Raw genomic sequence first — 14,803 nt, 5'->3', positions numbered from 1 at the left:
CAACCTGTCTGCAGGGCAGGGTCACCAGCATACCACCAGAAAACAAACCAGACCACACTCTTATCACACGAGTCGCAGGCAGAGGAAAACAGGCCAGCTAAATTTTTATTTTTATTTTAAATAGAGCAAATTGTGTCCCAGCCAGATGTCAATTCTCTAATAAGGCTGCAGTATTTTGCTGGGCAGAAAACAGAAGACAGCTGTCCCCTGACCCAGGCACACAGAGCTCCTGCAAGTTGGACGGAGATAGGACACCACCCTTTGGTCCTACAGTTCGTTTTTAAAACGCTGCCAGAACATGTGGGTTGGGGAAAAGGGGTGGCTGGTGAGCGATTACTAACATAGCACTGACCTCCTCCACCTCCACACAGCCAGACTCCAGCAGGGACCAAGGGCTCAAAAGGCACAAACGTTGTCCCAGACCCACCCGACCACAGGTAATGCTTCCCCAAACCTGCTTGGAGCATGCCCCACAAATCCAAGGCCAGCATGTTCAGCATGTTCAGTGCAGGACAGGCACTTTCCTTACTGCTTAGCCAGATGCTGCCACAAGTTTTACTCCCCATATGTGCACATGCCTATCTACAGAGCAAGCATTAGCACCATGAGGAATACCAGCAGTTAGTTGATGGGAAGTCACCTTTGAAAATGACAAGGTTAAGCAAGAACTTCATGTTAACCCCCCCCCAACAGTGCTGAAAAAAGATCCCACCCTCAAGAGGAAACAAACAAACAAACCACAACAAAACAAGCAAAAGCCAAAGGAGCCCCCAACCCAAAAAAGGCAAAAAAAAAAAGATATAAGAGAAAGGAAGTGATAGCAGTAAAGAAAATATCATCAATTCTTCTTCCCTTCTTTTCACAGGTAAGAAATTGTTTCTCCTCCCCACGTTCCCCAGCTGCAACATGAACAAGCGCCCGCCGGCTGCTTTGGCAGAGGAAAACACACTGCTGCGTTCTGGTAAAAGAAATCATGTTTGTTTATTGCTTAATTGTTACTGCTGATTCATCCCAAAATTACAAGCCTTGCCACCACAACTCTTCTAAACTCTTCTAAAACGTAATAATCAAAACCCTGCCTGCTGGGTTAATTACGGTTAAATAGAGAACCATTAAGCCATTACCAGGAAAGCAGCAGCTCCCTCCCGCCGGCAGCCAAGACGCAGGAGCCAGCCCAACCGGGCAGCATGCGGCGCCAGCGTGGACGCTCACCCGGCCCAGCCTCGTGCCCTTGGCCCCTGCTTACGCCCGGACCCGCAGGCTGAGCCACGGAGGCACCGCATGAAGCTACCCGCCGGCCAGGTGCAAAACACAGCGCCGGAGGAGCCGCACTCTTGTCTGGACACGAGGCTGGCAGCGCAGCCAACAGAGCCCCAGGCAAGCTCCAAACTCGCGTCCCTCTGAGAGCCACTTCTGGCTCCCGCAGAGCACGGACCCCCGGCAACTCGCAGGGCCCAGCAGGGCAGAGAAGCTGCCTCCGCATTACGGAGAGGTACAGAGAAACCAAGCAACCTGCCCCAAACCAGAGTAAGTGACGGGGAGACTCCAAGGCCAGCAGCCTTGTTTTGGGCCATTTCTAAGAGTCTGAATACTCCAAGCAAATACACATTTCTTTGGGTAACGCTCAGAATATGCACAGCTACAGCTGTCAATTGACCATTCATCAGTGACATAAGGCAGGGGGATCAAGAGCACTCTCAGCATGTTTGCAGATGACACCAAACTGAGCGGTGCCGTTGATCCTACAGAAGGAAGGGATGCCATCCAGAGGGACCTGGACAAGCATCAAGCTAAGAAGCAGCCATGGAACCATGCAATCAGAAACTGCAGCACAGATGCAAGTTGAATTAGGGCTGTGTAACTTAAACACTATCCTGCCTTCTGAGCCTGGCTTTACAACCCTTTTGTTGTCCTTTTTCTTGTCCCTTTTCTTGTCAACCCAGGCTGACCGCTTAACAATTCCAAAAGGACAAAATTAAGCTTGATAAAACCCCCGTTACTACAAGGTACACTGTCAGGTTTTTATTTTTATTTTTTTTTTTACATGACTGATGCTACTAAAATACTACCTGTGCTATAAAATGGAACCTTCTTACAAATAAATTATAATAAAAAATAAAACCCAAGACATGGCCATAGGCTTGACTACAGAAACTCCAACTCCACAGCCTGCGCTCTGTTTGAAGGGATATATCCTTGCTTGGTTTTGACGCCTTCAGCTACAGCAGCCCTTGTTCACCTTCAATTGCTTCATGAATGCTACAGGAGAAAGACTTCAGACACTGACCACTGATGAAACCAGAGAAGCAGAAGCCAGCAACTTCCAGGGGAAATACAGAAAATCAAGTTACTGATTACTACCTTGGCCATACGCCAAGGGAAACACAAGCCTTTGGAGGAGCATTGCTAGGATAGAGGAGAGAAGAACTCTCCCACTCTTGCCACCACCTTCCCACTGACAGAACTGGAAACCTGCCTGCCACGAGGCAGGTTTGGGCACCACTTTCTGCTCTCCACGCTTCCCTCAGACAGGGCGCAAGGCAGCAGCAGGAGGAAGGCAGCCAGCCCACACCACAGCTTCCAGCACAACCACGGCCCGAGCAGGAGCTGCAGCGTGGCCAGGAAGAAAGGTGACCCATGCAAACCAGAGCTGAGGGGGTTCTGGCACCCAGAAGCAGTCTCATCCAGGCACAACCCCAGCCGCATCCTTTCTCCGTGCCTGCCAGCTCTCCGGGAGCCCCTCGCCGTTTTCCCCAGCCAAGGCGCTGCAAACAAAAAGCATATTGCAGCTTCCAACCTATCTGAACTCAACTTCCTTCATCCTCCTCCCAAAACCAGCGCTGAAAGCTGCAAAAAATGGGTGGAAGCTGGGAAGAAAGAAGTGAGACTTGTATCGGCTCAGCTGCCCATCAGACCACAAGGTGCTGGGAAGGATGAGCGCTGCCCGAAAATGGCTCTGGCAGATCAGCAGCTTAAGACCCAGTATAAAACTCTGCTGAGGACAGGTATGAGCCCTGAGGCCGGGCTGTGAGCACAAAGAGCTGTGCTGCAGCCCCAGCTCTGCAGCTGGCACTGCTGCAACCAGGGATGCGACAACCCCACCACCGCACCTACCTGCTGCACTGCACACGTGGCAGGGCACGGCACTCAGACTTCCGAAACCTTGGCCTTTCCGCAATACCTCAAAACAAGTTAGGCTTCTAGAGTCTTGTCTACGTGGAGACAGATGGGAAGAGTTAAGCCAAATTAATGGCAGGCATGAATTTTAAAAGTATGAATTAATATGCATTAATGACCCTGGTAAGACCTCTCAGTTCTAGCTCAGATAAGCTTGGATTTCATTCCTTTTCATTCACTTCCAGCATGGACTAAACAAAACATAATTAAAGAGTGTCCAAGCAGAAACTTAACACCATTTCTGACATCAAATTTTACAGCTAATCCTTAACTGTTTTGATTTTTTTTCCTACCTAGATGGCAAGTATGTGATTATCTATCCATCTAATTAAACAATCCACAAATATCTAATGAAATATTTATCTGATCACGCTCCCATAATAACTAGGGAAACTTCTCAACCCTAAAGCATGCATTTCACTGCAACGCACCAGTGCTGTCCATCTGAAGAAGACTGGTGCTTTGCAAAGCGATCTGCCCAGAGATGACGACAAAGTGCAGAGCTAAACTCACCTCTGAAATCCCAGTCAAGAACTCTTTCCCTGTGGTTCAGCCAAAACTAGAGGCTGCTGAATCACAGACAGACTGGTTACACATGTGAACCTTGAACAAGAAGCTTGCCCACAGATTCCTGGAGAACACTTCTGTGGGATTTCTCCCTGGTTTTATCCTGAGAGATCAAAACCGCAGCAAGAGCAGAGCTGCAGGGTTGCCATACCGCCCTCACCTACCCAGAGCAAACGTGGAATGCTAACAGGTTTCCAAAACGGGGAGAGGGAAGGCAGAAAGGGGCTTTGCCACACTTGAAAGTGAACTTGATTTTTACCTCAGGTACAGATGTGAAGGAATTCCCACTGATTTTCAAGAACACACTCCTAACCACAACTGAAACTGATGGACCACATCCACAGTGCCTAAAATATTCCCAACCAACACCCACGCTGCATTACAGAAGAATGAAATGAAAGACAGCAAGTAGCGACTGCTATGAAAAGTAGCAGATAAATCTAAAGAAAATGAGATTCCTTCCATACACCTCTCCCACCTCTCTTCCCCTGAGGACTCGTGGCACTTTTTAAAGCCCACACCTTGCAGCAGGCTCAGCACAAATGACCACGCACACGACACAGATGTCCACACACACAGGGCCACTACTCAAAGCAAAGTCTCAGTCATGTTTTCAGACTCCTCAGTCCACAGGTGAACTACTCATTTGGCCAGACTTCAAGAAGGCTATTCTTTAAAAATACGTAAAATTTAATTTGAAGAGCCAGAAAATTCCAGTGATCTCAGTCCCCAACCTATATCATGAGCAAATAGTCTGGCTAACTCATCATGCAAGCCATTCTTCAATTAAAGTGTTCTTCCAGTACTGCTCTTTCTGCTTTTCTAGCTTGCACTCTCACATCTCTCCAAACCACCCCTTCCTGATTACATTTATATCAATCCTCCCCTGGCCTGCAGGAATCCCACTACCTCCAACAACAAAACACATCCTTGGGACTATTTCCTTCATCTCTGCTCCTCATTCCTTCAACCTCAACACCCTCTCTGTTCCACTTACCCTCAAGCCTGGCCCCTTCTGGTTTTTGTTTTCCTTTCCATCTTAAATCCACTTAACCGCTCCTTCCTACAGGGTTTTTTTCTTTGTTTGTTTTCCTTCTCCCCGAAAGCAGCTCCACCCTCTGACACTTTTCCTCTCCACAGAGCAGGAATGACCCTCCATGAAGGACGCTCTCTGGTACCATCTTCGCCCTGCCTTCCCTTCCTCCTTTCCACCACCAGACCTGAGCGCCTTTCTAGTACCCACCATTGCCATGTCTTCTCCTTCATTACACTCTGGAGCATCTTTCCTTTTTTGCTTACTTCCATGAGTCTGTGCTTTCCTGGTCCTTGCCACAACCACTCCTCAGAGCGCAGCTGACCACCTTCCGCCCCAAAGGGTGCCAAGAGCCTGGCATCAGGAAGAAGGAAAAGTTCTGTTTTCCTCTACTGTTGCACTGTTCCCAGCAAATCTGCCCACTTTGTTAGGTTATTGCCTTTGCACCGGTTAATACCAGACCTACCTCTCAGCTCCCTCCTTCACACACGTGCAGACACCACCCCGGTGACGCTGAGAAGTTAGCAGCACATAGCACAAAGGTCTCCAGCTACTTCGTCAACGTACCAGCAGAACTCCTCCAAAGTGGGAAAAAGTCCCTTTGAAAGACCCGAAGAGTAATGATATGTGGTGCTGGGTAATAAAATCCTGCAGAATCAAAAAAGGGTTTTCATTTGAACTGTATTCTTTTTCTGCACCTTGACTCTTTCCTCTGGATTCTGCCCAGTTTGCAGAATTTTACCTGGGGCCACAGAAATGTAAACATAAACATAAATCCTATTTCAACCAAACTCACCCAGAAAAATCAGCACAGAGCTGACAGAGAACAAGGTTTTTGTTTCTGCTGACGAATCTCACTTATGAAGCGCCCAGCACCCTGACAACTCTTTATACCGAATCTCTGCTGAGGGAACAAACACTGGGTTGAGTATTAATGTCAATTATATACGCTTACATTAAAATGAAAACAATAAAATATAGTTTGATTGTAACACCTATAATCTTGTACATTCAAATCTCCCATTTCCTTAAGACCCCTAGCAAGCACAAAGGGTTTCAGGATTCCAGTTGGATCATAAAGATGGTCAAGAAATAATACACTGATTATCCATCACGAGACCGCCGTACAACCTTGGAGTTACACAGAACTCTGCCTCGATCGTGTTTGCCAATGGAAGCGGTAGCACTAACGTATCTTCTCTGACTGATAAGAGTACATTTCAACCACGTTTCAATTTTGTCAAGGAAACAGAAAACCCTTGTGATTTGTGTTTAAAATTTTTTATTTATTTAATTTTTACTACACAACTGTTTTTAGGATGCTCAGTGCTTGAGCTACTCTGTTCAGAAGGCACGTGGTGGTCTACATTACCTTTCTGCCAGCAGCACTTCCTGAACGCTCAGTCCTACAAATGAGTCTAGAAAAAACACAAAACCTTTTCATTCTTGCATTCCAAGTTAAATGTTATTTCAAGATAAAAACTGTTCCTTGAGATTTGTGCTCTGCAGGGGAGAACTATGACCGCGGATCGCTTTTAGTCTCTGAGAGAACCATTTCGGTAAGCAGCTATCTTTGCTGCAAGATTGCCATAACCATTCCTATTGTCACTCCATCCCAGTTAACACTGTTGGCACACTTCCTAAGGACTGTGACCTCCGTTAATTCCCACGGGGCACCTGCAGGAAACATGACAAACTGATTTCAATCCCTTTGATCTTCTAATCAGCAAATGCTGTAGTGGTATGAGAGACGGGCCATAAAGCATACTTCTATCTTTCCGCAAAGTTTTACAGTTATAAATGCACACTGCTTCACTCGCCGTAAGCAGGAACGGTTGTACTAGTTACAGCAGGAGTGCTAGCTTGCTCTCAGCTTCTCTCAGAGTCAGGGATCTCAGCCACAAGCCAGGGCTCCAGCACCACCACGCGCACCGGTGCGACAAGGGCTGCTAAATGCAGATCTGTGTGCAACGTGCCCGTGACAGGCCTGGCTCGAGCTCCACACTTCATTCAAACAGCTTCGTAAAGCCCAGACTAACAGAATTCTGCTGATCTTTGTGCCCCAGGTGAGCGACCACGTATGGCAGAATACCCACGCCCTCCCCTGCTCCTGCTGACAGCCCTCTCTACCAACGCAGGCAGGAGGGAGCAGGCACCAGCTAGGGACCTTGTAGATGCCGTCTCTGCTCACTGTCAAGCCAGACGTATTAACAGCCAACACGTATTTAGAAGTTGCACCGTGCATTTAAGTAAAGTTTCCAAATATTTCCAGGTGCCTTGGGAAAGGGATGGCGATAATCAGAACCAGCATCACGCTGCAGCGCGCCTGGGCTGGCTGGCTGGGGGTTCCTGGCTTGCTCCAGCAGCACTGGAGTGCACACCGGGCAGCAGAACGAAGGCAGCTCCGCTCCGTTAATTTTCGGTAGCTGCCAGTTCCCAGAGGAAACACGCATCAAGAGCACACAGAAATTTTAGCTCAGTCTGGCAAGGAGCTCTCTTCTGCATTCACAGAGGTGCTGTTCCAGGCACCCAGGGCACAAGGACACAAGGGAAAAAGCAGAGACCTCCCTGCCCTCCAGCATCCTGTTGGTATGCAGGGTGATATTCTGTGCAGTGTTTCTATTCTAAATTAAGGTGTCACAAACAGACTTTTTTTTTTTTTTTTTTTACGAAGACAGAGGAATAAGCAAGATGCTGCACTGCAGCTTTCTCTGCTACCTTTGTCTGAGAACAGAGGTTATGGGGTAACTTGTGAGCAACAGATCATGAGCAAATATTTAAGATCATCTGACATCTTGCTGGCAGAGCTGCAACTCTCAAGTCTCTGAAGACACCCAACACGAGGCAGAAACTCAGCAGGCAGCTTCCAAAGGCTTCCAAGGGACCAACAAACCCGAGCGAAGCAAACACACCACTCGGGACCTGCAGAGACAAAAACCTAGCGGACAGCACGCAGTGGGGACAGCACACAGTCCCCACATTTCCCAGAGGTGCTGTCACTCTGCCCTGTTACTTCCCCAAATGAGCTCCTAGGAGCTCTCAGGACCAGATTAGACTGAATACCCCAGACCTGCAGATGAAAACACCGGCATACGTGCACCCCGCTTCAAAGGGCCTTCACCAGAGCTGGCATCCGCGACCACACCAAAAGGCACATGTGCAGCCTGCTGGCACGTGGTGGGAAGCACACACGCACCTCTCCTTGCTTCCAGCAGTCCTGCAAACAAAGGGATCTGTCTTCCAGAGCTGAAATCATGACAGATACGAACAGGCTTAAGTGCTGCCTTAAAGCACTAACCAACGCAGCACCATTGCTCAACGTGGTGTTTAACAAACACAAACAGATGTGCCCACACACAACCAAAGATGTCCACAACAGGGTACATAAAAAGAGAAAGAAGAAAAAGTTTACACCAGCGTTTTCCCTTTCCCAGGGAGGGAGCCAACGCTGCCAGACCCCACGCTGCTCAGAGCCGGGGGCAGTCCTGCTCTGTTGCAAATCTGAACACTGACCCCAAAGATTGTCTTTGCTCTGCGTGCCATCAGCTATGGCATGTCGTACTGCTCCTTGCCTTCCCAAGCTGCAGCAGAAAGCAAACTCACCTGAGCTTTGTCCGTTTTCACTGCCACCACCTCAGTGGGAACTGCACCCGTGTCCTTCGGCTGACGCTTGGGAGCTCGTCAAGAGCCAGCAGGGAGCAGACAGAGCTCCCCGCGGAGCTGCTGCTTCACAGACCCACTTCCAGCCCCTCCTTTTTGTACCCGCTCACCTCCTTACTGCAGGCATCGCAGCAGAGCGATGAGATGTGTGTGGGCACAGTGAACCTCTGGGGTGGTTTTAGGAAGGACACTTTCAGTTCACATCTCACGAGAGGCTGAACTGCCATGCGTGTTTTAAAAAGGGCAACAAACCTGGATTTTATCTATAAGCAAATGCCCAAAGTATGTAAGTTTTTCCAAGGTTTTTAATTACACAAGTAATTAGAGCATCTGATAACAATGACTCCTGTCGGCCAGATATCTAGGCGCTCTTTACAGCAAAAACACCTCCTTTCATATTTGAGTTTTTTAATCAGCACAATTACAACTGAAAGAGCATTTGGAGGAACTACCTACAGCTCACACATCACAGACAAGTTCCCAGTCAAGCAGCACCAGCTTCAAGCACGGCTGAAGCGACGAGGGATTTCAGCAGACCTGCACGTAACCTCGGTGAAAACATTCCCTGCACACAAAGCGATCTCAGCAGCTCGGCAGCACGCGTACCACCTCACGTTCAGAATCGGAGCCTGGCCTCCCTGAAGCAGTTATGCCAAAAGCTGTATGTAGGTCAGCAACCTAAGAAGGGCTGTGGTTGGGACAAAGTATCAGACTGATTCATAATGCTCTTTGATTGCTAAATCCTTTGCAGAATTGGGATTTACATTACTCTAGCAGAGACAAGGGCTACAGTAAAGGCCAGTATGTTTCATAAAATATCACCAAAATAATACTGTCGGATCTTTTATTGCCATCTTTATTAATGCTGAGTTTAGAACAGGAAAATGACGTTTTCCCCTAGGGCTGCAAGGGCTGCTTTGACTTTCCCGTGAACAGGACGGAGGACCGCGACCCTACTGCACCATTCCTGCCCCTCCAAAAGCTGCCGGTGCAATGGCTCAGGTGGGTCAGGAGAAGCAGAGGGAGGTGACAGACCCTGAGTTCGAACATCTTCCTCAGAGCCAGCCAGCCAAGCCAGCCTTAGAGCCCCGGGTAGGACAACCTGAGGTGGATTTTGGCTAGCACCAATTATCATCCTCCGCTCCCTCCAGCCTGAAGCAGCGTGGAGGCTGGGAGAGACTTGTGCTTCACAACCAGCTGCGTGCTCGAAGCCTGCAAGGGTGCTGTCACCTATGCACTGCCTTTGGCAAAGCTCTGCCCTTCCGCAGGCCACCTATCCTCTCGCAGAGACAGGGAAATAAGCCGCTGAGCGTGCAGTAATCCTGCTTCTGCAGTCAAGTTCCTCTTGAACCACAGCCTCAAGGACAGACTTAAAGATATGAAACATTACTGGCTACATCCACTTTGCCATTAATTAAAGCAACCTCGGCCATCTCATTCTGGGACTTTTAATTTCCTCCCATGCATTTCCAGCTCTTGCAAGAGGGAACTCTGTCAGCAACTGCTACAAATTAAGATTCAAGTACTTGCCTGCTTTGTCCCAGAAAATTAGGTCTTGGCCGATGATGATGCATCTCCACATCCACAGCTTGGTTTCAACCAAGTAACAGCGTATTTCCAAACAGCAGTTAGCCAAGCAAGCACCCTTGTTATCAAAGCCTCATAAACACGTTTGCTTGTACAGGATGAGGTGGAGGAGACACCTGTGTATTCCTCTTGCTTTCTGAACCAAGACACGTAACCTTATGCTTGCTGTCGGCTAGACAGGCATGCTGCTGGTCGCGGCTGGCGGTTCACTGTCCAGGTCTCTGAAGCAGGATTTTCAGCCCAGCCACCGCTTTTGCAGAGAGGTGCAGGCACAACACAGCACAGCACAGCACGCCAGCAGAGCCTGAACCGCCACCACTGCTTACCGCGAACAAGGCCACGACGCAGGACTTTGCCCACCTAGAGGAAGCATCCACAAAATGACCGAAGAGGAGCTACAGCACAGCGCGGGGCAGCTGCAGGCTGCGGTGCCATCTCGTCCCCGGCACCCAGGACCCAAAGCTCTCCCGAGCACACGCAGCTCTGCTCACTCCTCCCCGCATCACGGCCACCTCCAGCAGCAGCAAACAGCTCCAGGAGCTAAGCCAGGCGGTGACACATGTTCCAGCTGGACCCTGTGCCCGCAGTGCCTCCAAAAAAAAGCGGCAGCCGGCACGGCGGCGAGGAGCTGCGCTGCCCGCAGGAGGGGAGCGCCGGGTCCAGGCGAGCTCCTGCAGCCCTCGCCCTCCCGCAGCCACCGCGGAAACAAACGGGAAAAGTTGGCCTCGTGCGGCGCTCCTGGCCCGAGTCCCAGGGGCCTTCTGGGGAAGGTTTTTGCCAGGAATACTCTTCTTCCTAGGGCACATCCAGCATCGCTCACCTCTACACAAGCCCCGCCATTACCCCGAGCTTTGCTGAAACCTTCGCCGATGCCGTGACCCAGGCAGAAGGGCGTGAGGGCTGCATACTCCAAACCTGACCTTACCCTGGGCACCAGGTGAGGAGGATGGCTCTCTAAGATACGCAGCCCAGTACAACCAGCAGCTCTTGCAGCAAAAGCCGAGGCTGGAAAGGCACCGTCCCCCCGGCAGCACCCTTCACGCCAGCATCCCAGGCGGCCGCTGTCCTCCCCTGTACGGAGGCCAGGCCGGTGTGGGGCCACACCGCGGGGCTCCCCTGCGTTCCGGCAGCACGGCTCAGCAGCGTTAACCCACCTCGAGCCCCGCAAAGGGGGTTTTGGTTCCCGCTAGGCCAGCGAGTGCCCGAGGCAAGCACCCAGCAAGCCGCGCTCCCTGCTCGCAGCGGGACCCGCAGCTCCAGCTCGCTGCCCCCGCGCCCAGCGGGGCTCTCCGGCCGCCTCCAGCCGCCCCCCCAGCACCCCCACCCCCTCGGGTATTCCTGCTTCGACACCGCCAGGACGAGACCCAGCCGCGGCGAGGCCGGGGAGGCAACGCCGAGAGGCAGCAGCCTGCGCCCCTTCCCCGGTCCCGCTCCACCGCGCCCCTTTCCTGGCGCGGCCCGCAGCCGGCCCCCGCCCCGAGCCCCGCAGCACGCCCCCGGCCGTACTCACGTACCCGGGGGACGCCGGGGGGGGGCTCCTCCGCCGGCCTCCGGGCGCTCGGGAGCCGGGCCGGCCGCCGCAGGGCCGCGCACCGTGGGCAGCGGCTCGGCGCGGGGCCGGGGCAGGCAGCACCGGGACGTCGCCCCGCCGCGGGGGCGGCACTCCTCGGCCGGGCCCCGCAGCAGCCGGGGAAGGGGGCGGCCAGCCCGGGCCGAGCCCAGCCCCTCCCTCCCCTTCCCTTCCCCCTTCCCACCTGCGCCGCCGCCGCCCGCCTTTGTTGCCGCCGCGGCCGAGGCGCTGAGGGCCGGGGGCAGCGGGCGGTGCTGGGCGGTGCTCGCGGGACCCCCGGGGCCCTCCCGCTCCGTGCCCGCGGCCCGGGGCCCGCCGCAGGCCGAAACGCGTCCGGTGGCGGCGCTGGGACGGGGCGGCGGCGAGGGACGAAGTTTTCCCGTCCCGCCGCGGGGATGCTCTGGTGGCTCTGGGCGGCCCCGGTGTGCCCGCGGCCCTTCTGGGGAGCAGAAAGGGGGCTCGCCCGCCCTGCCCCGCGGGGGCCTGGGCTGCGCGGCCGGGGGCACACAGCGCGGCCTGGGGGCACCCACACGCCCTTAGGAGGTGTCCCCAGGGCCCGGCCTCGCTCCCAGCGCTGCACGGTCCCGGTTTAAAGCCGGGTCAGGCTTCACGCACCTCTGGTTCCCTGTCAAACCTCCCAGCACGCAGCAGTGAGCGCAAAGGTGTTCTGCCAAGTTACCTACTAGTAAGGCTGCGGCCAGGCACCGATGTGGTTAATGTCACCACAAAGGCTTGAGCTCTGGAAGAGGAGAGCCAAAAGCAGCAGCCCCCACGGCCCAGCGCAGCTTTTGGCCCAGGCTCACACCCTGCAGGTTTGTGTCCCGACCTCACCGTGCCACCCCACGGCCGGTGACATCCCCTGCCCGCACACCTCCCCAGCCTGCTCCTCGCAACCAGCCCATCCCAAGTGCTCACTGACCCCAGAGGGGCTGGGAACCTGCAAGGGCACCCAGAGTGCAGTGAAATCACCCCCTAGGGAAGAAACAACCCGCAGTGCCATCGCAGAAGGCAGGTGACGTGATGCTGTGGGCAGGTACAGCTTGTGGCAGCGTGACCCCGGCAGGTGGAGGAGAAGCAGAGGGGGGGGACACGGCTTTCGCCCAGGGCAGCCGAGTCCTCGCACCTGCCCCAGGCTGCAGGGCTGCTGGCACGTGGGTGCACGCAGAGCCTGGAGCAATGGGCAGGCACGGCTGGTGTGCGGGCCGGGTCCCGGCTGCATGTCCCCGTGGCCCCACACGGCCCTGCGACGCTCCTTTTTGGAGCACAAGCCCCAGAGCTTGGGTTTCACAGGACACAGGCACTTTGCCGCACAGGCAAAATGGTTTCAGGCACTTCCCAGCACTTACAAGGTGGTTAAACCTATACACAGAAGCTGAAGCTAGGATGAGTTTGCGAGGCTCCTTTGAGCAGGATCATAAACAAGAAAGGCAGCTGGCCAGCCCACACTTACCACTAATCATGTTTGTTTATGCGGATGGTTGCTCTGAAAGGTCTTGGCCTGGGGTAAGATCCTTCACTGAGCACCTTGCTGGTCCTTTTGCAGTCAGACCGTGCAGGAAGATAGCCGCCGTCCCCCACGAGCAGCTGGATGAAAGCCCCCTGCCCTCCCCCAGGGGCCCAGGCCGGTAACACACCTGCTTGCCTCCACGTCTCCCACGACGCAGTCTCCTCTCACAGCTCCTCAGCTGCACCTCGGATCCCCGGCGCCGCACCGCTTGCAGGAGGGAGCGTAACAGCTCAATTCCCCCGGCTGGTACAGCAAGCACTTCCCCTCCTCCTGGCACCACTCATCCCTCCCCTCTCGTTGCACTGAGGCTTCAAACCCTGACACTGCCAGAGAAGGGACCACCCATCTAGGAGGGAAACCTTCCCCTGGCTTTGGGAGCGATTACAAAACGTGAAGATAAACGAAAGCAATCTTTCCTGTGGCCCCGCGGGGTGAACCTCACCCACCTGCCTTGCCGTGCCCTGGAGCAGGCAGCAGGGACCACAGGGGGAGCGGGGGAAAGCAGCCAAATTCCAGAGGGACACACCAAGCGTGCTGCCTCGTCTCACTCTCAACTCCTACCTTCTGGCTGTGCTTCTTTCCAGGGAACAACGCTGTCTCCAGCTTCTTTGTTTGAGCTGCTTTTCCCTACGCTGCAGAAGAACAAGCGGTTGCAGGGTGACCATTGCAGTCACAGGCACTCCTCTTTTTCTGCCGCTCTAAAAGGCCGTGCAGCCTGAAAGAGGAACATCACAAAAAGAAGGCTTTTGTCCCAGCACGCATGTGTCCCATCCCATCCCGGTTCAGGGACTCTCATCCCACCGCCAGCACCAGTAGCTGCTGCAGCACATGAAGAAGCACGTCCTGGCGTTACGGATCCTCCTCCAGGCTCAGCTGCCAGGCCGCCGGGTGGCTGCACAGAAAGGAGCAGGTCTCAGGGCGGTGGCTGGCACAGCTTTGCCCCCTGGCTACGTGCACACACCGAGTTACAGCTGTCTGGGCAGGGAAGGAAGGGCACATCGTAGCGGTTCTTGCTAGACACATTGCAGACAAGCAGTCAGCTCTCCAGCGACGAGCGTTCGTGCTCCTTGCCTGCTAATATTAGAAGTTTGGGAAGAACAGGACTCCTTTATTGAGAGGCATGTAAGGGTGGCCTTGAGTGGGTTTTACATGAAAAAAATATTCAGTCCTATCTTCAGTTCCTTAGCTCTTTGATTAAAGCGTTAATAGCTTCATGACAAAAAGTTGTCCCTGTCTCTGTTGCTCAGCCTGGCTTTCCTTGAACCACACAGGGGACCTGCACGAATGGCCTTACTCTGCGCAACAGCAGAAAATTTCTCCTGAAGCTTCCAGTACAGTGAAACCAACTGAAAATAATTGAAACGAGAGTTCAGAAGGTCCCCCAAATCCACATTGTCCATCCTCCTTGCCCCAAAGCATCATTCTTGACAAACGTTTGTCTAACCTGGTCTTAAAAACATCCACTGATGGAGATGTCGCAAGCTGTATCTTTGCCAGGGTTTAATTATCCTGCAGTTGGAAAGTTTCTCTCACCGTCTTTTCAAAATCTCTGCTGTTGTAATTTTTCCCTTGTCCCCAGTGGGCACGGAGAACAGTTTATTGACGTACTCTGTGGTAGGCTGTTATATATTTAGAGGTTAACTCATCTCCCTTGTCTTGTTCTGAACAGAACAACGCCAGTTCATTCAGCCTGTCCCCACAG

The 14,803-nt window shown here is 53.0% G+C and overlaps 1 protein-coding gene across 9 annotated transcripts in view; it reads right to left on the bottom strand.

Annotated features, from left to right (window-relative positions):
- The window catches only part of ST6GAL1 (ST6 beta-galactoside alpha-2,6-sialyltransferase 1), a 47,167-nt gene extending 33,787 nt beyond the window's left edge, over positions 1 to 13,380 (bottom strand). For 5 of the 9 annotated variants that reach the window (XM_080605152.1, XM_080605151.1, XM_080605153.1 and 2 more), the window contains exon 1: positions 11,539 to 11,696. The gene's annotated coding sequence lies outside the window, so the exon portion shown is untranslated. Of the gene's footprint in view, positions 1 to 5,243; positions 5,390 to 11,538; positions 11,756 to 13,228 lie in introns of those variants that run through there. The other 4 variants (XM_080605148.1, XM_080605147.1, XM_080605142.1 and 1 more) reach the window with 4 other exon arrangements.
- Between the last annotated feature and the right edge of the window lie 1,423 nt (positions 13,381 to 14,803).

This window comes from Anser brachyrhynchus, assembly GCF_964034855.1.
Source record: "Anser brachyrhynchus genome assembly, chromosome: 9".
Classification (NCBI taxonomy): domain Eukaryota; kingdom Metazoa; phylum Chordata; class Aves; order Anseriformes; family Anatidae; genus Anser; species Anser brachyrhynchus.
The sequence above is the reverse complement of the archived record's forward strand: the minus strand, read 5'-3'. Positions and strand labels throughout refer to the sequence as shown.